Source organism: Chrysemys picta, chromosome 1, assembly GCF_011386835.1.
Source record: "Chrysemys picta bellii isolate R12L10 chromosome 1, ASM1138683v2, whole genome shotgun sequence".
NCBI classification, from domain to species: domain Eukaryota; kingdom Metazoa; phylum Chordata; order Testudines; family Emydidae; genus Chrysemys; species Chrysemys picta.
In genome coordinates this window covers 141235162-141255189 of record NC_088791.1, presented here as the reverse complement: position 1 = coordinate 141255189, position 20028 = coordinate 141235162, and positions in this window count along the sequence as shown.

Genomic DNA, 20028 nt, shown 5'->3' with positions numbered 1-20028 from the left:
CTTGATGTGGCAAAGAAATGGATACCTGATCCATTTCTTTTTAACCTGTATTCCATCAGCGATAGTGATTTGATGAAAGATGATCTCATTGAATTACAAGCCAATGGCTGAATCTAAATGGAGTTTGATACAATGAAGCTTGAGAATTTCTGGTGTGCTCAACTAGCACCATTTCCACAACTGGTGAAGACAGCGCTGGAGATCCCTGTGCCATTTGCGACTACATACTTGTGTGAGACAGGATTTTCATCACTCTTACACATCAAAACAAAGGCCAGAAACTGCGTAAATGGGAGTGATGACATGCGTGTGGCTATTTCAAAAAAAGTTCCTTGTTTCTCGAACATCATTAAACAAAAGCAACAGCAGAAGAGTCACTGAGCTGTTAAACTTTAAAAAAGTGTGTAAATTTTCATGTATTCTTAATTTTACTGTGAAATTAAATATATAATTCTATCTCTTTCATTCTATAGTTATAATATATCTAGGTTTAAAGAACTGACCTATTTCAACAATTTTGAGAACCAAAGGGGTGCAGGCTGCAGTAAAGGTTAACAACCACTAGTCTAGGGGATTACTAACACTGGATTATTTACAGAATGGCTGAATATGGATTACATGTATTGCTTAATACAGTATTTTCATATTCAGAAGGACAGTGTTATGCTTTTTCTCTGTGAATGTGTACTAATGCCAGAGTTTGTCTGTCTGCCTGTTTTTTGGAAAGTAGAATATAGAAAGCAGAAGAAACATCATCTAAGGGTTTGTCTGAAGTTATTCTACAATAAAGTAGGGTCTGAATTTGAAACACAATAGCAGTTCCAGAATAAGATTGTCTACATGGCAAGCTATTGCCGAATAATTATTCCGGTCAGGGTGAGTGTGATAAATATAGGGAATCACATGTTTATATTACTGTTATGGTCATAGCATAAACACAGAGAAATTAAAGAAATACAAAAAATATTCTCGCTGGTTGATTGGACATAACAGTGCTTTATTTCTTAGAATTCAGAACAATAACACACAAGAACCCCAAAACACAGAGAAATAAAACAGGCTGCTCCCTAAAGACAAAGAGGCACAACTTCTCCCACTTTACTCTAGGCTGACTGGCTGCAGATTGACTGTTGCTAGGCCCAAAATCACATGCTTCCCTACCTAGCACCATAGCCTGCAAGCAGGACCAGGAACCCCTCCCCTGAAATTTAAAATGATAGCTTACAATTTTAAACACTGTTTAAATATACCTCAATTACTGGAATCACTGATAATCCTGTGACAGTCCACATCAGCACCAATATCTGCTATGGTCCCATGTACAGAGCAACTATGAACCAAGGAAAGCTGCCTGTTCCCTTTTCTTTACTGGTCCTATAGGATATCATTTTCAATTCAGCCAAACCCATACCACATACTGGTGGGCCATTACCAAACTTCTACAAGATGTTAAAAAAGAGCAATCTTTGTGTACAGCATTATGTCCTAGCTCTGCTATGGCATAAAAATAACATGGTCTCTTTTCTTTGTGTAACTCATGTCCTTTCCCAAATGATCAAATCTTCCTACCTTGCATGATTTTGCCAAGTATAGCACATGCACTGCACATGATGGGATAATGGGACACTGTAGAAAAAGGCTCCCTGTGACCTCTCAGTGCAGCAATGCCTGACAGGACAGACTGCATAAGGTAGCTTGTGGAACATAGGAGTGTGTGTGGTATGTGCACAAGAAATTGGCATTGTCCTCTAAGAGTTGGAATGTGCCTGAGTTCCTCAAGGTTTAGCAATTCCCTCTACTGTCTACGTGGGCAGAGGTCCTCCTCTCTGTACGGGAGTGTTACACACAAACAGCAGGCACACTGAGCTTAATAAATTTATCAACACTGTTACCTCTGGCACAAACCTATTCACTACATACAAGTGTAACTTTAGCGCCCTCGTGGCCAAGATGGAGTCGGCTCTGCAGGCAGCTCTGGCCAAGAGAAGGCGTGCGCAGGAATGCAGCAGGAGAAATCCCTTCCACCCCAGGGGCACCTGTTCCAAACCCCTCAGAGTGAACACACCCATCCACAGGAAAAGTACAGTGGATATAACAAGGGAAATATTTATTTACAGAGGGATGAGAGGAGAAAAAACAACAAGGGGAAATATAGGGGGAGCAGTAAGACAGGGCTGCATCCAAGCCAAAGCCCCACAGGCCCAGTGGTAGCATAGTCTGGAAGGGCAGACACTGAGCAATGTGTCTGCACACAGAGTTCAGAAGTCCTGAGCAAAGTTCCAGTCCAGTGGCGAGTCTTGGGTGCTCCTGGTCGTCTTCGGCACCAGTGAACTCTCCCCCAACAAACCCCTCCGGTGCCCTCTTCGGCCGCTCTCTGCAAAGCTACACAGAGCGACCACCTCCCCGCTTAACTAGCTACAGACTCCCTCCTTGTCCCCAAAGCAGAGTCCCAAGCCCTAGTACTCACAGCCCCATGCAGCTCTTGGCAGCCATGATACTGGGTCCAGCTCCGGCCTGTCCTTCTCGGGCAGTTCCTCCCTGGCACAGTGCTCCTCCTGGCTCCTGTCCTGGGGTGTCCCCCATCAGCCCTGTCCTTCCCAGGCTTCAGGCAGGTTCTCTGCTGCTTCACTTTTCCAGGGCCTGCAGGCTACCTCTCCCTCTCCCTGGAGCTCCAGCACTGCCCCCTGGAGTTTCCCTCCTTTTTTCTTACTCTCCCCCTCCCCCTTAGGAAAAAGATTTAAAGGGCCATGCTCTCTAAACCCCAAAGTAGTTACACAAGGGATGTGTGAGTCTCATTTTCTCCCTTGGACTGTGCAAGCCCCCTACAGACTCTTCCCTGTGCAGACACTGAGAGGGACATGGATATGCTTCAGCTCCTCTCTCTGCTAATGGGGCTGCTGGCCACTGCCTTCTTAGGTGAGGCCAGGACTCCCTGAAGCAGCCACCCGGGTGGACTCAGGATCCTTGAAGAAGTTCATCACCTCATGGGGCATCCCCCTTTGTTTTTCCAGTACAGGGGTCAGATTTGTGAAGTAGTCACCTCCATATTTCATGATAAGGCTGGGAGTGTGTCAGTCAGTGACCTGCACCTTGAAGGACATGACCGATCCCTGGATGAGCTGGTAACTGCAGGATGTTCAAGGCCATCTGCACTTCCTGGTGCAATCAGGAACCAAGGGTGACTGAGAGGAAATATCTTGGGTGGGAACATCCTACAGGTCTGAACGGGTCAGTAGCACAGAGCTCTGGTTGGAGATGAAGAATGTGATTGAGTCCCAGACCATCTACTGCACCTGCAGCACAGGGCACAGTGGGAGAGCAGAGTGGATATAGCAACTAATCCTCCTTTCCCCCCGCTGCCATTTCTCCTGATTCAGCACTGCTTTTACCAACAGACAGGCAGCCTCAGTGCTTAATTTGTGCTGGGGCTTGTCAGAGCTGAGCCCTGGCAGTTCATAGCTCTGGCACCTCTGGGCTTGCCAAGTCAGTTATGAAAGCAAAAAAAAAAAAAAAAAATGCTTGAGCCCCACCACCTAATTGCTTGATATCTGGCCCCTCTTTCATTGCAAATTAAGCACTGGGCAGTCTCAGCCCAGGCAAAATAATTAGCTTCCCAGAAAAAAGCTACCTGGGAAAGGAAAAGGGCCTGATGTAAAATCTGGGGAAGGACTTGATATTTCTACTATAATAAACATGATGTGCTCATAAATGTCAGCAGCAGCCACCTCACGTGCTACTCACCCCATCCCCCGTCCTCTGAACATGCTGCTCTTTTCTTTCTTTCCCAGCCTGTCCCAGGCAACATCTGCGCTATAGATACATAGAATATCAGGGGTGGAAGGGATCTCAGGAAGTCATCTAGTTCAACCCCCTGCTCAAAGCAGGACCCATCCTCATCTAAATCATCCCAGCCAGGGCTTTGTGAAGCCTGACCTTAAAAACCTCTAAGGAAGGAGATTCCACCAACTCCCTAGGTAATCCATTCCAGTGCTTCCCCACTCTCCTAGTGAAAAAGTTTTTCCCAATATCCAGTCTACTGCAACTTAAGACTATTACTCCTTGTTCTGTCATCTGGTACCACTGAGAACAGTCTAGATCCATCCTCTTTGGAACCCCCTTTCAGGTAATTGAAAGCAGCTGTCTAATCCCCCCTCATTCTTCTCTTCTGCAGACTAAACAATCCCAGTTCCCTCAGCTTCTCCTCATAAGTCATGTGCTCCAGCCCCCTAATCGTCATGTCCTGTATCACCCATAGCCTACCTCCGTCCCTCTCTCCCATTTCTTGTAATTTACTCTCCTGCATTACACAGTTGCCAATCTTTTCACTCTGGAGGCCATGTGGGACTTTGGTCATATCCCTGTGTGGTTTTCTGAGCACACTATAATGAATCACTTTCTTAGATGTTTTTTTCTGATGCAGACCAGGGGATGGACACAGATAGATCTAGAAACAGACACATTGCACATGGCTCTGCTTTCACTTGCCCTGGCTGTACACTTGTGGAATTGACCTCAGTAGGGCTATTCCTGATTTACAGCAGAGAGACAGAGTCCCATAAAGAGAGAAAACCAAAAACATGCAGACAGAAACCTCACAAATGGAAATGCAAATGGGTGGGGCTCCAGGGTTTGCAGCCCCTCTCCTTGTGGAACGTATAAGCCCATCTCCTGTACTCCGCTGAAAGCACAGACAGATGGCAACTCACAGCATGGAGGAAATAGAACTGGTGGAAACTACTTCTGGGATGTGGAGACATCTCCTCCTCCCTGTGCTGATGATTTGGGTCCTAGGTACCAGCTGAGCAATGCAAGGACTGGAGATGGGAAAAGCAGGTGCAGAGTCCCTTGTCCAGTGGACGTACTCATCTCTGAGACTGAGAGGAAGAGGAAGTCTGGAACTCATGTCTCATCTGCTTTGAAATCTTGGGAGACAATCATCACAGAACAGGATAATTTGGGAACAAATTCATCTCTCCCTAGACTGTGAGACCTGTGGAGAGTGATTCCCAGACAGGATATGCTTAGCGCAGCTCCCACTAGTTTAGTGCATGGCAGACTCAGCTCAACTCACAGATAGGTCTCAGTCAGGAGAGATCAAATGGTTCACTGAGAGAAGGCAACTCTTTTCCTTTCCTTTCACATTTTAGTTGCTTCTGACTTTGTGTTTCCTTCTTTTCTCACCCCCTATATCTCTACCTCTGTCCTCTCATTTTCCTCATGTTGTTTCCCATTTCCTTCTGGGTGTGAGCTCAGCCTATGTGGAGCAGCTCCCTTTCCTCACAGAGTACTCAGGAAACTCCCCAAACCTGCAATATACACCGAAACAATCCAACTGTGACAAGAAATACTGGTATAGGCAACAGGAAGTCAGGGAGCTGGAGGGGTTCTTCTATGCTTATGAAGACCATTTGGTGATCTTCACAGCTGAGCCCATGACAGCCCTGAGGAGGAACAAAAAAAATTGAGACCTAAACTGGAAAAACCTTTCACGGTGTGACTCAGCTGTGTATTATTGTGCCTGCAGCACTGCACAGTGACACAGAGCCCTGAGACAGCCAGCAAAACCCCAGAGATAGAGCATGAGATTGAGACACTTTGATGACTTGCAGCATTTCACATCTCAGGCCCTGCCTACATTAAGGAAGTACATATTGGAGTAGTAGGGTGACCAGATGTCTCAGTTCTATAGGGACAGACACGATTTTTGGGTCTTTTTCTTATATAGGCTCCTATTACCCCCCCACCCCGTCCCGATTTTTCCACACTTGCTGTCTGGTCACCCTATGCAGTAGCCACATTAAACATACCAGAGTAAGATTCACCACTATAAGCCCTGATTTACATCATTGCAGCACTTTTGTATGAGGGGTGTGTGTCAGTGTAGCAACACCACTGCAAATTACTCTCATGCTGAGAGAGCCTAGGACACAGGTGTGGCTCAGCAGCTGTGGTTATGGCAGGGAGTGGGTTGTGGTTGGAAAGTTCATACAGAGTAACCTTCACTTAGCAATGCAGAGCTTGGAAAGTTGCTGTGATCAGAGAGCTCCCTCACAGGCACACCCAGGACACTAGTCAGATGTGCTCTCCCCTATCTCCCTCACCCTCCCATCAGCTCTGCCAGCCAGTTGCTAGAGGGAGCCATGATCACATGTACTAACCGGTGCATTACACTGACATGCCCCAGACTTCTTAGTATCCTCATCACTTGATGGATAATTTACTCAGAACAATAACCTTGAACCAGCTAAGATATTATTTAGAGTTTTAGGCTGCATCTACATTATGAGATGGGGTGTGAATCCCCCACTCACATACACATACTTACGCTAGCTTTCCTCAAGCTAGCATGGATGTAAATAGCAGGGTAGATGTGGTAGTCAGGGTTCTGGCAGTACAAACCCACCTGAACCTCATGAGTACATACTCGGCACAGCTAAGCTATGCCTCCACTCCCGCTACCCTTGCTACTGCAGCTACATGGCTATTTATACTCACTGTAGGACAATGGGAATGAGTGCAAGTATGAGTAGCTAAGCAGGAGAATCACACCACTAGCTCATAGTGTAGACGTAGTCTTAGTCTCTCTTTTAAGGCAGGTTTTCCAGACCCTGAATTATTTTTGAAGCTATTTTCTGGATCTTTTGTTATATTCCAACACTTTTTTTGAAATGTTGACACCAGAACCAGACTCAATATTCCAGTAATGGTTTATCCAATGCCGTATACAGAGGTAATACTATCTCCCTGCTCCTACCCAATATTCCTCTGCTTAGACATCCAGGGATCAGCAATCATGTGAATAAGGCCATTAGAGTCAGATAAGGACAGTCCCAAAAACACAGTCAGACCAAACTACAGAGGAGCAAGGGCTGGGTCACTGATTGGATTTGTGTGTTTAATCTAAACAAATAGAAAAAATGAAGAGGAAAAAAAAGGGAAAGTGAGGGAGATGGAGAAAAGGAAATAGAATGAGAGAGAATAGGAAAGGAATAGAAGGAAGTGGGGAAGCAAGGAAGAAAAGTACAAGTAGTAGAAATATGTGTCTAATTTTGAGAGACCACTGGAATCAATGTCTTAACTCCCATTGTTATTAATAGAGCCAGAGTCACTCCCTAAGTGTCCTTCTGACTCCTAAGTACACACAGCTCCCTCCATCTCCTCCCAGTCTTTGTCCCTGGGTTTCGGCTGGCTGTCTCAGGGCTCTGTGTCACTGTGCAGTACTGCAGCTGCAGTAATACACAGCTGAGTCTGATCGTGAAAGGCTTTTCCATGTTTGCTGCCAATTGTTGTTCCTCTTCAGCATGAGGTTGTTCCCATGTCCCTTCACTCCAGTGTAGAAGAGCCCCTCCAGCTCCCTGCCTCCCTGCTGCCAGTACCAATACATATGGTAATATTCAGACTTTTTAAATGAGTGAGTCTCCTGGAAACCCTGTGAAGAAGGGTGGCTGCTCTGTGTAGGTGGAACCCACACCTGGAAGGAAACAAGAAATAGCATGGGTAAATCAACACAGCAAATAAATAAAATAAATAAATAAATAACCTTGGCAGTGAGTCTCAGAGCCTGGTTCAACTGACTCAGGCTTGTGGGGCTAGTGCTATAGGGCTAAAAACTTCAGTGTAGATGTTCCTGCTCAGGCTGGAACCTGGACTCCTGAACATCTACATGCTATTTTTAGCCCTGTAGCACAAGCCTCCTGAGCCCAAGTCAGTTGCCCCTGGCTTTGAGACTCGCTGCCATAAGGTTTTGTTTGGGTTTTTATGCAGTGTAGACATACCCCAGGAAAGAACCAAGTGGTGTCAACTCAGGGCACAAATTGAGATGAGAGAGAGAGCGCAACAGAAAGGAAGGAAGAAAAATGAAGGAAAAGGTAAAGGAGAGAAAGCGAGAATGAAAAATTGAAGAGTGGAGATAAAGAGAAAAAATAAAACAGGACAGTCACCTTCCCTCTGCAAAACACTGCAGTCATTGTATGATATTCTAGCCTGAGATCTCGCTTCCTTATTAACTGAACTGACACGACATGCACTGAAGGTCTTACATCTGGGAATTACTCAAGATCCAACAATCTCAGGTGGAGGCATTTTTACTCACAAGTCCTTGCTCCTCACTGGTTCTCGGTCCATCCCAGAGACGCAAAGCTGATAGAATCAAGGAATATCAGGGTTGGAAGGGACCTCAGGAGGTCATCTAGTCCAACCCCCTGCTCAAAGCAGGACCAAAACCAACTAAATCATCCCTGCCAGGGCTTTGTCCACGCCCATAATCATACAGCAGGTAACTGCTCTGCCCCACAATGTGCCCCCCAGTCCCTCCAGTGGCAACCTCAGTTAGGTGTGACTTGGCTGGGAAAAGCTCCCTACATAAGAGCTCAGCCTGAAAAGAGTGACAGGGATGTTAAAAATGGAAGAAGGACCAGCTGGGAGAGCAGGGAGCTGTGGGTCAGGAGTGAGGGCCACGGTCGACCTGTTGAGGGGAACCTCAGGGCTGGGATAGCCAGGGCTGCAGGTCTGATGAGACGTGGTCTCCAGAGATCCCCTCACACCTCAGTCTTGGTGATGAGAGTGTGCTTTCTCAGCTTGGGATTTTGGACCTCCCTGCCCCACTCCATCCCCATGGTCACTCAGACAGTACCTGGGACCCATAGTAGCAGTGATGAGGTTAGACATCCAGGACATCTTGCAGGAGATTCTCCACATGGTGGCAGCTTTCCCCTGCTCTGGCTCCTCTATGCTCTGTGTTTTCTCCTCTCTCTGCCTCAAGGAGAGTGAGAGGGAAGAGCAAATACACTACTCAGCGGGAGGGGAAACTCTATTGTGTCATTGTACAGGAGAGATTTACCAGATTCCCACATCAACCCTCACTGTACTTTCTTACTGGCCAGTTTCATGAATGTCCTTGACACTGGTGTCTGTGCCCCCTTCTCCTGAATGGCACCTTCCTGACATTAACACAAGAATGAGAATTCCTCCTGAGGAGTGATGATGGGGAAGACCGCAGCAGAGGAGAGGACGCTTGTGGTTACATAGCACGCCGCAGATCTGAGGTATGAACAGGATGGATACTATATCTGTTATTTAAACTACATTTCCCTATTGCAGTTCATTGTTGTGTTATCTCTTTCTCTGTATGTATCTGAGAGAGTGCAGGTGTATGTCTGGCTCTTTCCTGAGAAAGAAAAGAAACCAGAAAAAAAAAAAAAAACAGTTTCTAAATTAAAACTGTAGCTGGTGTAAAGTTACAGCTCTGAGCATGTTACCCCTCATGTGCGGAGAACACTGAGCAAACAGTGTAACACAGCAGTTTGTGCATGAAAGTGTGTGGGAAACAGAAGAGAGCACACATAACCAGAGTGCAGGTGTGTCCTGTGTGTGTGGAACCATAGGTGCTGGAACTGGGGATGTTGCTGCACCTCCTGGATTGAAGTGGTTTCCATCATATACAGGGTTTAAAGTTTGGTTCAGCGGCTCTCAGCACTCCCACTCTACAAATTGTTCCAACACCCCTGAGAGGACCTAAAGGAGAGACTTAGCAGCATGTTCAAAGCAGGCTGCTGTTGATGTAAAGGATAACTGTGCCCCTGACATTGAGAAGGGGTCTCCCTTGAAGAGTCTCTGCACAATTGGTGTTTTTCCATCTCCTTCCTGCTGGATAACTCATCAGTTTCCCTGCAGCCTCTTTGTTTCAGACTTTGGGTGCTGGGCTGTGATTCCCCCATCTCAGAATTAGGGGAGGTTTTTGTCACCATCTCCACTCTAATCTCTCACTGTGCCCTTACTGCAGGTGCAGTAGATGGTCTGAGACTGAATCACATTCTGCATCTCCAACCTGAGCTCTGTGCTACTGACCCGCTCAGACCAATAGGATGTTCCCTTCTGGATTATTTTCTCCTGGTCACCCTTGGTTCCTGATTGCACCAGGAAGTGCAGATAGCCTTGGGCATCCTGCCGGTACCAGCTCATCCAATGTCCTGGCCAAATTTCTTTTGGGTAATTACATTCTGCTTCCATAAATTTCACTTTCAGCTGGATATAGTTTTTTACTTCACTCCCTGTCCTAAGCTGGCGTGTAATGTTGCTGTGTGCTGTTAAACAGCTGCTGCCCTCCACCCCAGAGGTAGCTGTATTTCAGGAGTGGACAAACTTATTCCTACCAGGAAGCTTGTAGAATCAGTTGGTCAAAAGGTGGCTGCCTCCAAGATAAAAATTGCTGTATAAATGGAAGTTCATTTTAATATTTAAATTCCAAAAGCATTCCATGAACATTAACAATGAGGAGAGAGGGGTACCCCAGAGTCCTTCCATCATTCTGTGATTCAAGGACTCCTCTCTCTCCCTGCCCCCTTCTCTCTCTGGTCTCCGCATCTCTTGCCTTTTCAGTCCCATCACCTCCCTTCTGCCTTCCGACCTTTCTCCTCTCACTCTCCCCGGCCATTCTATCTTCTCTTGTCACCTTGCCTCTCCTCTCATCCTCCCCTTTCCATCTCTCACTAGCCCATACTCAGTCCCCCAGACAAAGGAGGATATTGCTTGTATCTCAAAGGGCTTGTGTGGAGAAAAGAAGTAGAAAACTTGTAAAATGTTATGTGATGTTAATCCTGCAGTAAAATTACAGCCTGGGAATACATCCCTCTATCCCCTCAAGTCTATACAACACTAACACATGGCCATTTATTAACTGCAGTGCACACTCTCTCTGCTGCTGTAACCCATCCTGCAATTTTCCTTGAGATGAAAAGCTACAAATGAAAAACAGATGCGTGTTTCACTTACAATGTATAGAGTATGGAGATGGGCATGAAAAGCTAAATCTGTCAAGAAATCAGGGAGTTCACATTAGATCTTAAAGATCCTTGTATTGTGTGGCCACATCTATACTCTGCGAGCTGAATTCCTTCTCAGGCACATGGATTTTCCATCTGCACAATCCCACAGACGTACACCTGACTTCTCTGGGTTTAAGTGAGCAGAGAATTGGGCCTCAGTATATTCCCTGGGATACTGTGGAGGGGTGGTTGTCAGGGAGCTGGCAGCCAGTGCCCAGAGCACTGCAGCGCAGAGGTAAATGAATGACAGGGAGAAGAAACATGGGGATGGAAAACACATCTAAAAAAGGAAGCAGAGTGGATGCAGCAACTTCAACTAGCCCTGCCTTTTGTTACTAGAGCACCAATTCAAATCCAGCCCTGGCCAGCAATTAAATCAAGGTTGTTTATCTAGAGACTGCTCAGCAGGTTTCTTGGGGAGGGGTCTGATTTTTGCTGAGTTGTGGCTGCAGGCTCAGTGGGACAGGTGTCCATCCTGTGAAGAATACCACCAGCACTGCACATGATTGGGCCTGAAATCCCATGAGAACATTCCCTACCACAGGGGCCAATCAGTGGCTGCACCAAGGGGCCCAGTAATCTAACAACTGTATTTTGTACAGCATCCATTCCTAACAACTCTATCCCACCCTGCCTGCTGAGGGGAGCAGGGAGAGGGGAGTCTCCCACCATAGCATATCAGTGACTCCTGTTATCCAAGTGCTGGGGCTAAAAGGAAGTCATATTCCCATCCCTACTCCTCCAGACTTAACTGGCTTGTCCGAGGGCACAGAGTAACTCATCCATACCCAATTCCCCCCCCCCCCCCCCCCCAATCTGTCAAGTGAAACTAATGCGACATATTCACCTTTTGAAAAAAGCTTTGAGATCTATGAATGAAAAGCACCCATGTAAGCATATTAAACTGAATTCATTAGTTCAGTGTTGCTCAACTGGTGTGTCATGACCCACGGTGGGGGTCACAAAAGGCAATCAGTGGGGCTATGGGGAATTGTAAATGTTATTACAATCTAAAGCAAATCAAAATCTCATTTCCTCAATCCTCCTATCTCCTCATCCTTCAAGGAGAAGTATTCTTTATCAACCTCTAGAAAAAAAAGACAACTAAATTATATAGGCTTACCATTGTGATCATTCATAGGTTTGCTTCTACATTTGTAGTTGATGTAAGAAGGGGGTTGTGAAAAGTTTTGGCTGCAAATAAAGGAAGGCCTACCTGAAAAAGTTAAGGAACTAATGGAATGTTTCTCAATTATCAGTAGCACTCTCTCTCCCCATCCAGACACTCTTATTTAAGAGGTACAAGCAAGAAGAAAGATGGGTATTTAGAGCTGAGGTTTCAAACACGATGGAAAGTTGATGAGCTAGCGACGTGAGGAGATGGTTCCAGATGGACAAATCTGTGGGAAGGAGGCAGCAGCTCTGGAGCCTGTAGCAAAGAAATGATGTGAAGAGGTGGAGAAGAAGCCGTTGCTTGTGTCAGGAAGGAGTTAAAATTCAGCCAGCAGAAAAAGACAGAAACTGCTGAGAAGCAAGGACATAGTTTCTGTCAATACATAACTTAGTTCAGCTTATCGGTAAGATGGAACAAAGCTTGTGCTCATGGAAAGAGACAGTTCAGTGAGGAAAACAGGATCGGGCCCAGACAAGCAAGCAGGAATATTTCAGTAGCTCAAAAGGCACTGACAATTGTAAACAATTGATAAGCTATGCCACCCAGTAATTTAGTTCTTAGAACAGAATAAACCCTCCCTTCACAGCCCACTAGATATCTGTAAGCATTCATCCCTACCCCTGCCCCCAGCCTCCTTTCCCTGCAACTTAGGCCTTGGCTACACTTACCCGGTAGTTCGACGGCTGGAAATCGAACTTCTGGGTTCGACTTATTGCGTCTAGTCTGGACGTGATAAGTCGAACCCGGAAGTGCTCGCCGTCGACTGCGGTACTCCAGCTCGCCGAGAGGAGTACCGCGGAGTCGACGGGGGAGCCTGCCTGCCGAGTGTGGACCAAGGTAAGTTCGAACTAATTCGAACTAAGGTACTTCGAACTTCAGCTACGTTATTCACGTAGCTGAAGTTGCGTACCTTAATTCGAATTAGGGGGGTAGTGTAGACCAAGCCTCAGTCATAGATGTTTGATGCAATTAGGATGACCTCTATATGTAAGTACTGTTCTTATTTTTAATCTTTGTTCAGGGTTCTCTCTTGACTTGTAACAATGTCTGTCTCTGTATGTACAGATAAATGCAAATGAATTGATAAGAGAATGTATATAACTGACCACTATAGCACCAAATCTTTGAGGCTGCTTGTCAGTCTTCTTGGTACCATAAATAAACCCCCTTCAGTATTGTCTGTGCTTGCCTGATTCTTTGGGAAAAGAATCTTCTTGCCTAACACTTGCAAGCAGAGGGAGTGCAAAGGGAAAAAGATCCATGAGACTGACTGGATTAAGTCCAAGGAGACTCTTAAAAACCAGGACGGCAATTTTGCATTAGCCTATGACACACAGGTGCAGTGTCTGAGTGGTGAAAGTACTTGATGACACTCCTGAGTCATGCTCAATCTCACACTGAACAGCTGACTTTAGTTCACTTACCTGCAAAAATGGATACATGAGCTATCGGGTTAGGGCAGCCAAAGGCGAGCAGACATAATGCAGGCCACATCATTCCCTTGGGTACCATTGGCTATGAAACTAACGTATCTTAACCACATCAGCCTGAGGAGCTTTGGCTTGGGAGTCCTTTGACTTAGACCACAACATGGATGGACAGCCTGTGGAGATCCCAGAGGAGGTAGGAGATGTGGACAGCTGCCTTCTGCACATGCTGGAATCTGGAGAGTTGGAGATTGGAGAAGCCAAGGAAGAGAGAGATTTGCAGTAGCTGAGGCAATTAAGGCCTGGACAAAGATTTTACCAGAGATGGAGTCAAGGCAATGTTGGGAAGCCATATCCGAAGGGAGTGGCTTTTCAGAGAACTGGAAGAGTTTCTTGGAGGATAGGGTGAAGAAAGTGATACAAGAGGAATAAACAACTTTCTGCACAGGCAAGAACAGACTAGCTGCTGCCAGCAGCCCCCTAACACACTAACTGGTGGGCAATGTTCCTGGATGGAGGAATGGACTGGACTGTCCTTTGTTCTTCCCTTGCGTGCTCCAGGGAGGGCGAAGAAACATGCATGTCCTCATTATGCTTGAGACATCTTTGCATTACAATAAAGGCAATCGTGAGTAGGGAAGCGGGTGTGAAACAATTTATCTGCATCTATCAAGAGTGACCAGAGAACCCACAAGAGGCAGAACAAAGCGAATTACATCTGGTCAGACCTAAACAAGTGGAAATAAATTGGTCAGTCCGGGCTGCTTATGCTCTGTGCTGCAGCAAAACTCAGTCTGCTCTCGGGATGTATTAAAATGGTATGAATTTTATAGGCTTTTTAATTATTAATCAAGCAATAAGTTTGTCTCCTATTTGCAAGTGAATCACAGGGAGCAAGGATAGAAGTACTGCGAGGGAGCACCAAGGGGAGGAGAATTAGAACTTCCTTTATAGTCAGTTAATTAGGAACAATACTAATAAATCATCAGTTGCGCTTCTAGAGCAGCTTACATCTATGGATCTCAAAAAGCTTTAGGGACATTAGCCTCACATTACCTCCTGTGAGGTAGGTGGGCATTATCACCATTTTACAGAGGACACAGCTGAGATTGAGACAGGTGAAATAAATTGCCCAAGGCCAAACTCTGAGTCTGTATTACAGCCAGGTTTAGAACACACATGTTCTTGATTCACTGTCTCCCCGCTCCATTCTAGCCACTGAACCACACTTTCACCAAGAGTGCCCTACAGATAGAAGACCTGCTTGCCACATTCTGCTCCAAATGTGGTAGCATTTTCACTCTACTGCCTATATCTACTAACTAGCCATCTCTCTGTCCGTCCCAGCTGGTTAAAATATTCATAACTACTAATTTATGCAATTACTTAGGCCATTTTTTCTGTGACATATCCACGGCCAGGATGTTTATGAATGTATCTATTGCTAGGTGATCACTGACTCCTTTATGCAAACATATTATCTAGGATTTCTTTGTCTTATATGGTTATTCACTACTTGTGATGACCTGCAACCTTGTGGCTCAAGTTTGTGGTTTTATGAGAAGTATGAGCATAGATGCCAACTTTTATTTGTCTCTGAGGGGTACTGCACCCCTGTGGGCTCTGCTCTGAGGCCCTGCCCCTTCTCTGCCCCCTCCCCGGCTCTTCCTGCCCCCACTCTAACCCTGTCTACCACGCTTCTCCATGCATCTTCTGCAGTTGCCAAACAGCCAATCAGCAGCACCTCCCTCATCAGCTCATTGGGGGCAGCACTCAACAGCTGTGGCTCATAGGTGCTGAGCACCCACTATTTTTTCCCCCTGTGGGTGCTTGAGCCCCAAAGCATCCACAGAGACAACACCTATGAATGAGGGTAGGTATTGCGCTGATTGTGAATGAGGGGGATATATGTGTTTGCCATAGAATATCAGGGTTGGAAGGGACTTCAGAAGGTCATCTAGTCCAACCCCCTGCTCAAAGCAGGACCAATCCCCAACTATTTTTTTTTTTGCCCCAGATCCCTAAATGGCCCCCTCAAGGATTGAGCTCACAACCCTGGGTTTAGCAGGCCAATGCTCAAACCACTGAGCTATCCTTCCCCCCATATACCATGCTCCATATACCAACCATTCACTAGTTATTCACAGTGTTTATATGAACTATTTGCTATAAGCTAATGCTCTTTGCAAAGGTTACATTCACTTACCCTTTTCTATCTCATTGCATTAACCCCGTCAGTGCCAGTTCTAAACAACTTCCTTCACTGCCACTGTCAGTCACCCAAACTGCTTAGTAAATGTGTGTACAATGTAAGGACTATCTGCAGAGGGAGCAGTCCAAGGGTCCTATCAGTCTAATTTATTAGCTGGACTTAGTGGATCAGACCTCTGGCTTTGGGTTCTGAAGGCTGCCTTAGCATGGCTTAATTGTGACCTTATCTTTCTCTAAATACAGAAATATTTTAGAAGTTATCTTTGCTTTCTACCAACTGCACTCATTGATGGTGACAACACTAATTGTTCATTAATATTTTTGCAGATTAAAACATTGAGACTATGCCCCGTATTCTTCATAGAGATATTGTTATGATATGAATATGGCATATCAAAAATATGTTTTATGCAAGATGGATCTCGTGAGGTATCATTGTAAAAGTTATGATGTACTGACTATGATTATCCTATTTGTATGCATGTATCATTTATGGATCTGAAGTTAGGAATATTGACTATTTAACAATTACAAGTGGGTTTGCACCTGGGGAATGCCCACCAGACAGTAGGCAATCATCCTGGATGGGCCATTAGGGAGAACAAGGACTCTGAAGAGGCTAATCTCCCACCTTCCTGAGAAGCTTCCTGGGGTGCTGCTTTAACACTTCAGGGTCATGTGATCATGTCACCTGACACTGGACCCCATCTTGGCCTACTAGTATTTTTCCACTAATAGGGAGTGAGGGACCAAATTGGGAAACAAAGGATTCCCGCCATATGTAAATCCTATTTAAGGCAGGAAAGTCAGTTAATCTAGGTCAGTTCTTCACTGAATCAGCGCCCAAGATGACTGCTGAAAACACCTAAGACTGATCTGGGGAAGAAAGGACTGGACCCTGGCTAGAAGTGTCTGGCCTGTGAAAAGAATATCTGGAGTTCTAAGCTGCAAGCAAGAGCAGTTTGTCTTCAAGAAACTCTGCAACACACTTTAAACAACATTTAGGGTGATAAATTGCTACCTGTAGCCAGTTTCTTTAGTGTATTAAGTTTAATTTGCATGTTTGCTTTATTTGCTCAGTAATCTGCTTGCTATCTCTTCTAATCACTTAAAACTTGTTTTTGTTTTCTATAAACCAGTTTGTGAAATTCATAACTGGGGGGCAAAAAGCTGTGCATATCTTCCTCCACATTGAGGAAGGGGGTGATTTTCATGAGCTTATGCTGTACAGATTTCTGTGCAGTGCAAGACAATATAGTTTTGGGTTTACACTCCAGAGGGGGTGTGCACTTGAGTGCTGGCCAATCCCCAAGCTGAATCTTCCCATGCAGAGCTGATCTCAGTGTCTGTCTTTCTGCAACTGGGTGTGGCCTTACCTATGTGTGTGCTAGAGGAGGCTTCAGGGCCTGGCTTAGCAGGACAGGGTGAGGGAGCCCAGGCTGGTGGAACAGGTGGGCTCAGTGGTACCCCTGTACATCAGGTGGCACCCTGTAAGGGGGGCAACCCATCACAAACATCACCCAACCAAATGCCGATGAACTACAGACCCCACAAAGAACAGCCCAGTGATCTTGCCAGTTTTATCTGCAAACATATTTACAAGTAGTCTTTTATGAGTTTGCCCCACTGAAATAGCTCTAGATCCACTCTAGATTCTTAATGTGCGTATCACAATAGTAGGCAGGCTGCATTAGGACCTCATGGCCACCATGACAATCAAACTCATTTAAAGGTGCCACACATGTAGGTGGGCATACTCCAAATCGCATTTTTGGACTAGGATTGTGGAGTGGAAGGATGACAATTATACCTTTGTCCCAGTCAGACCAGAATCAGCTTGAAGCCAAGGCTTAGCTTTGATCCTTTTGGGGCAGAGGAGCTAGTTAATCTATCCTACCAAGATGTATGAATCTGCAACAGTCATCCACCTCACAGGATTCTTTACCTACAGGACTGTTGTGAGGCTTAGTGAATTCTTGTTTGTAGGGGACTTTGAGGATAGAGTGCAATATAAGAATTAATATTAATGGTTATCACTGCACTGCCCTGGCACTTTGCAGTGGCTGCTAGGGGGTGTGTCTGACTGCTGGCCCTACTCTTTTGACCTAGAGAAAAGATTTATTTAGCTTTCCACTATTTCAGGATTCTCCTGTAAGCAGCCCAAATACACATGGGTAATTATAAACATAGCCTTGTTCCCTATGACCAGAGACCTGTGACTAGTAGAAAGAAAAAAAAAAAAGTCACCCCAACTTCAATAACCACCACCACTGGAATATGTCCACTGCAGATATTTTTCAAACAACTCTGATTTTCATGGCTCAGTGTTTTAATTTGCTTGACCATTTATTTGCCAAGGAACACATCCAAGAGAGACAAACTCCATATATTTCCATGGGCAGCATACGCCAGCAACTTGAATGGCATATGCTATAAAAGAGTGAATGTTCCAAGACATTCTAAGCGGCCCCTTTAACATAGAGAATGTGTCGGTGAGGAAAGCCTTAAAATGTGGCTCTGTTCTGAAAAGTGATGCTATAGAAGTGGCACTGTAGGTTTCCATGTTCAGTCTCTCCATGACTCCAGATCAGTTTTGCTCATGGTGCAAGTGAAAATTGATGGGCTTTTTCCCCCCCATAATGGCTGACCTGGAACCTGAGAGTCAAGCTGGGTTCTTTCATCCTTTTGCCTCATCATCCATAAGGAAGTTTCCACAGGCAAATTTCTGTCCTCAGTTATACCCTGCACCCTCACAAACCTTTGCCAGTTCAAAGGTAACTCAGGTAGTAATACTGAAAAAGATTGCAGGTGACCTGTGTGAAATGAGCTTGAGTCTGGATCCAGTTCCCAGTGTGACAGATGTCCACATCACAAAAACAACTTCACAGATGACACCTTTGTCTCTCACCTGTTCTCACTGAGTGCTGCAGAACATTCTGTTTAATGAATTTTCTTTTCTTGCCAAAACGTGTTCCCACAGCGCTCGGGATTATGAATCCCCACTGCACATGTATTGCACTTTCCCATTTAATTGTTGTGGGTGGCCTTGGAGGTCTTGTGGGTTGATTTGGCTACCCTTAAAGGCAATTTGGAACCCTCTGCTAGTGCAGAATATGGCAGTCTGCTCGCTTAATGGAGCATAGAATAACTGCTCTGTAGATTACACTGTCAGTTTATTTCTGGGTACAATTCATAATGTTCATTCTGATCTATACCACTGTATATGCTTTGGCTCTTGTCTGCCTTAGATGTCAACTCTTCATTATGGACCACGCAAGCACTTGAGATCAAGTGGCTTACTGGCTAGCAGTGCCTAGATTCGAACTCTTGGGAGTGGGATGTCCGATTATCATCCATGGAGTGCACTTGGCTTAGTCACTTCTAGAGCTGACTGGATGATAATTCAAAACCTTGAAAGTTTCCATGGAACAGAAATTTCTCTTTCCTGATTGGATCAAAGAGTCAGGAAGGAGGTGTTTAAATGTCAAGAGAGACAGACACAGAAAATCAACCTAAACAGCAAGAACTAAACTAACATCTACTAATTCCAAATAAAAAACCCAAGCAGAGTTTTGGTCCCAAGAAGGGAGAAGTGACAGAGACTCCATAAAGTCCTCTAGGCACTGCTCTATTGATTATAAATGGAAGGTGTTCAGATACTATGGTGAGGTGCCACAGTCTAAACCAGTGGTTCTCAACCACGGGTACATGTACACAGAGGTCTTCCAGGGGGCACATCAACTCTTCTAGATATTTGCCTAGTTTTAAAACAGGCTACATAAAAAGCACTAGTGAAGTCAGCACAAACTAAAATTTCATACGACTTGTTTTTACAGCTCTATATACTGTACACTGAAATGCAAGTACAATATTTATATTCCAATCCATTTATTTTATGATTATATGGTAAAAATGAGAAAGGAAGCAATTTTTCAGTGATAGTGTGCTGTGACATCTGTATTTTTATGTCTGATTGTGTAAGCAAGTAGTTTAAGCGAGATGTAACTTGGCGATACACAAGACAAATCAGACTCTTGAAAGGGCTGCAGTAGTCTGGAAAGATTGAGGGCCACTGGTCTAAACCCATAAAATAGGGATATCATCTCCAGACCCCTTTCCCAGTAGTTTGGGAAAGCTGCCTTCACAGCATGTGCACCTCTCCCCACATAGAAGTCCCTGGGCAGGAGGAGCCAGATAACACAGGTGAGCAGGGGATAGGCAGTGCATGTGGATTTGGGGAGAAAGGACCTGCCAAACTATTACAGATTCTCCTCACTCCCCAAATCCATGGGGCAAACAGTAATACTTGTTTGGATCTGCATTAATATGCACTGGGACGTCTGGCTGCATTGGAAGGAGGCAAAGCGATGGAGAGTGACCTTGGATCTTCCAC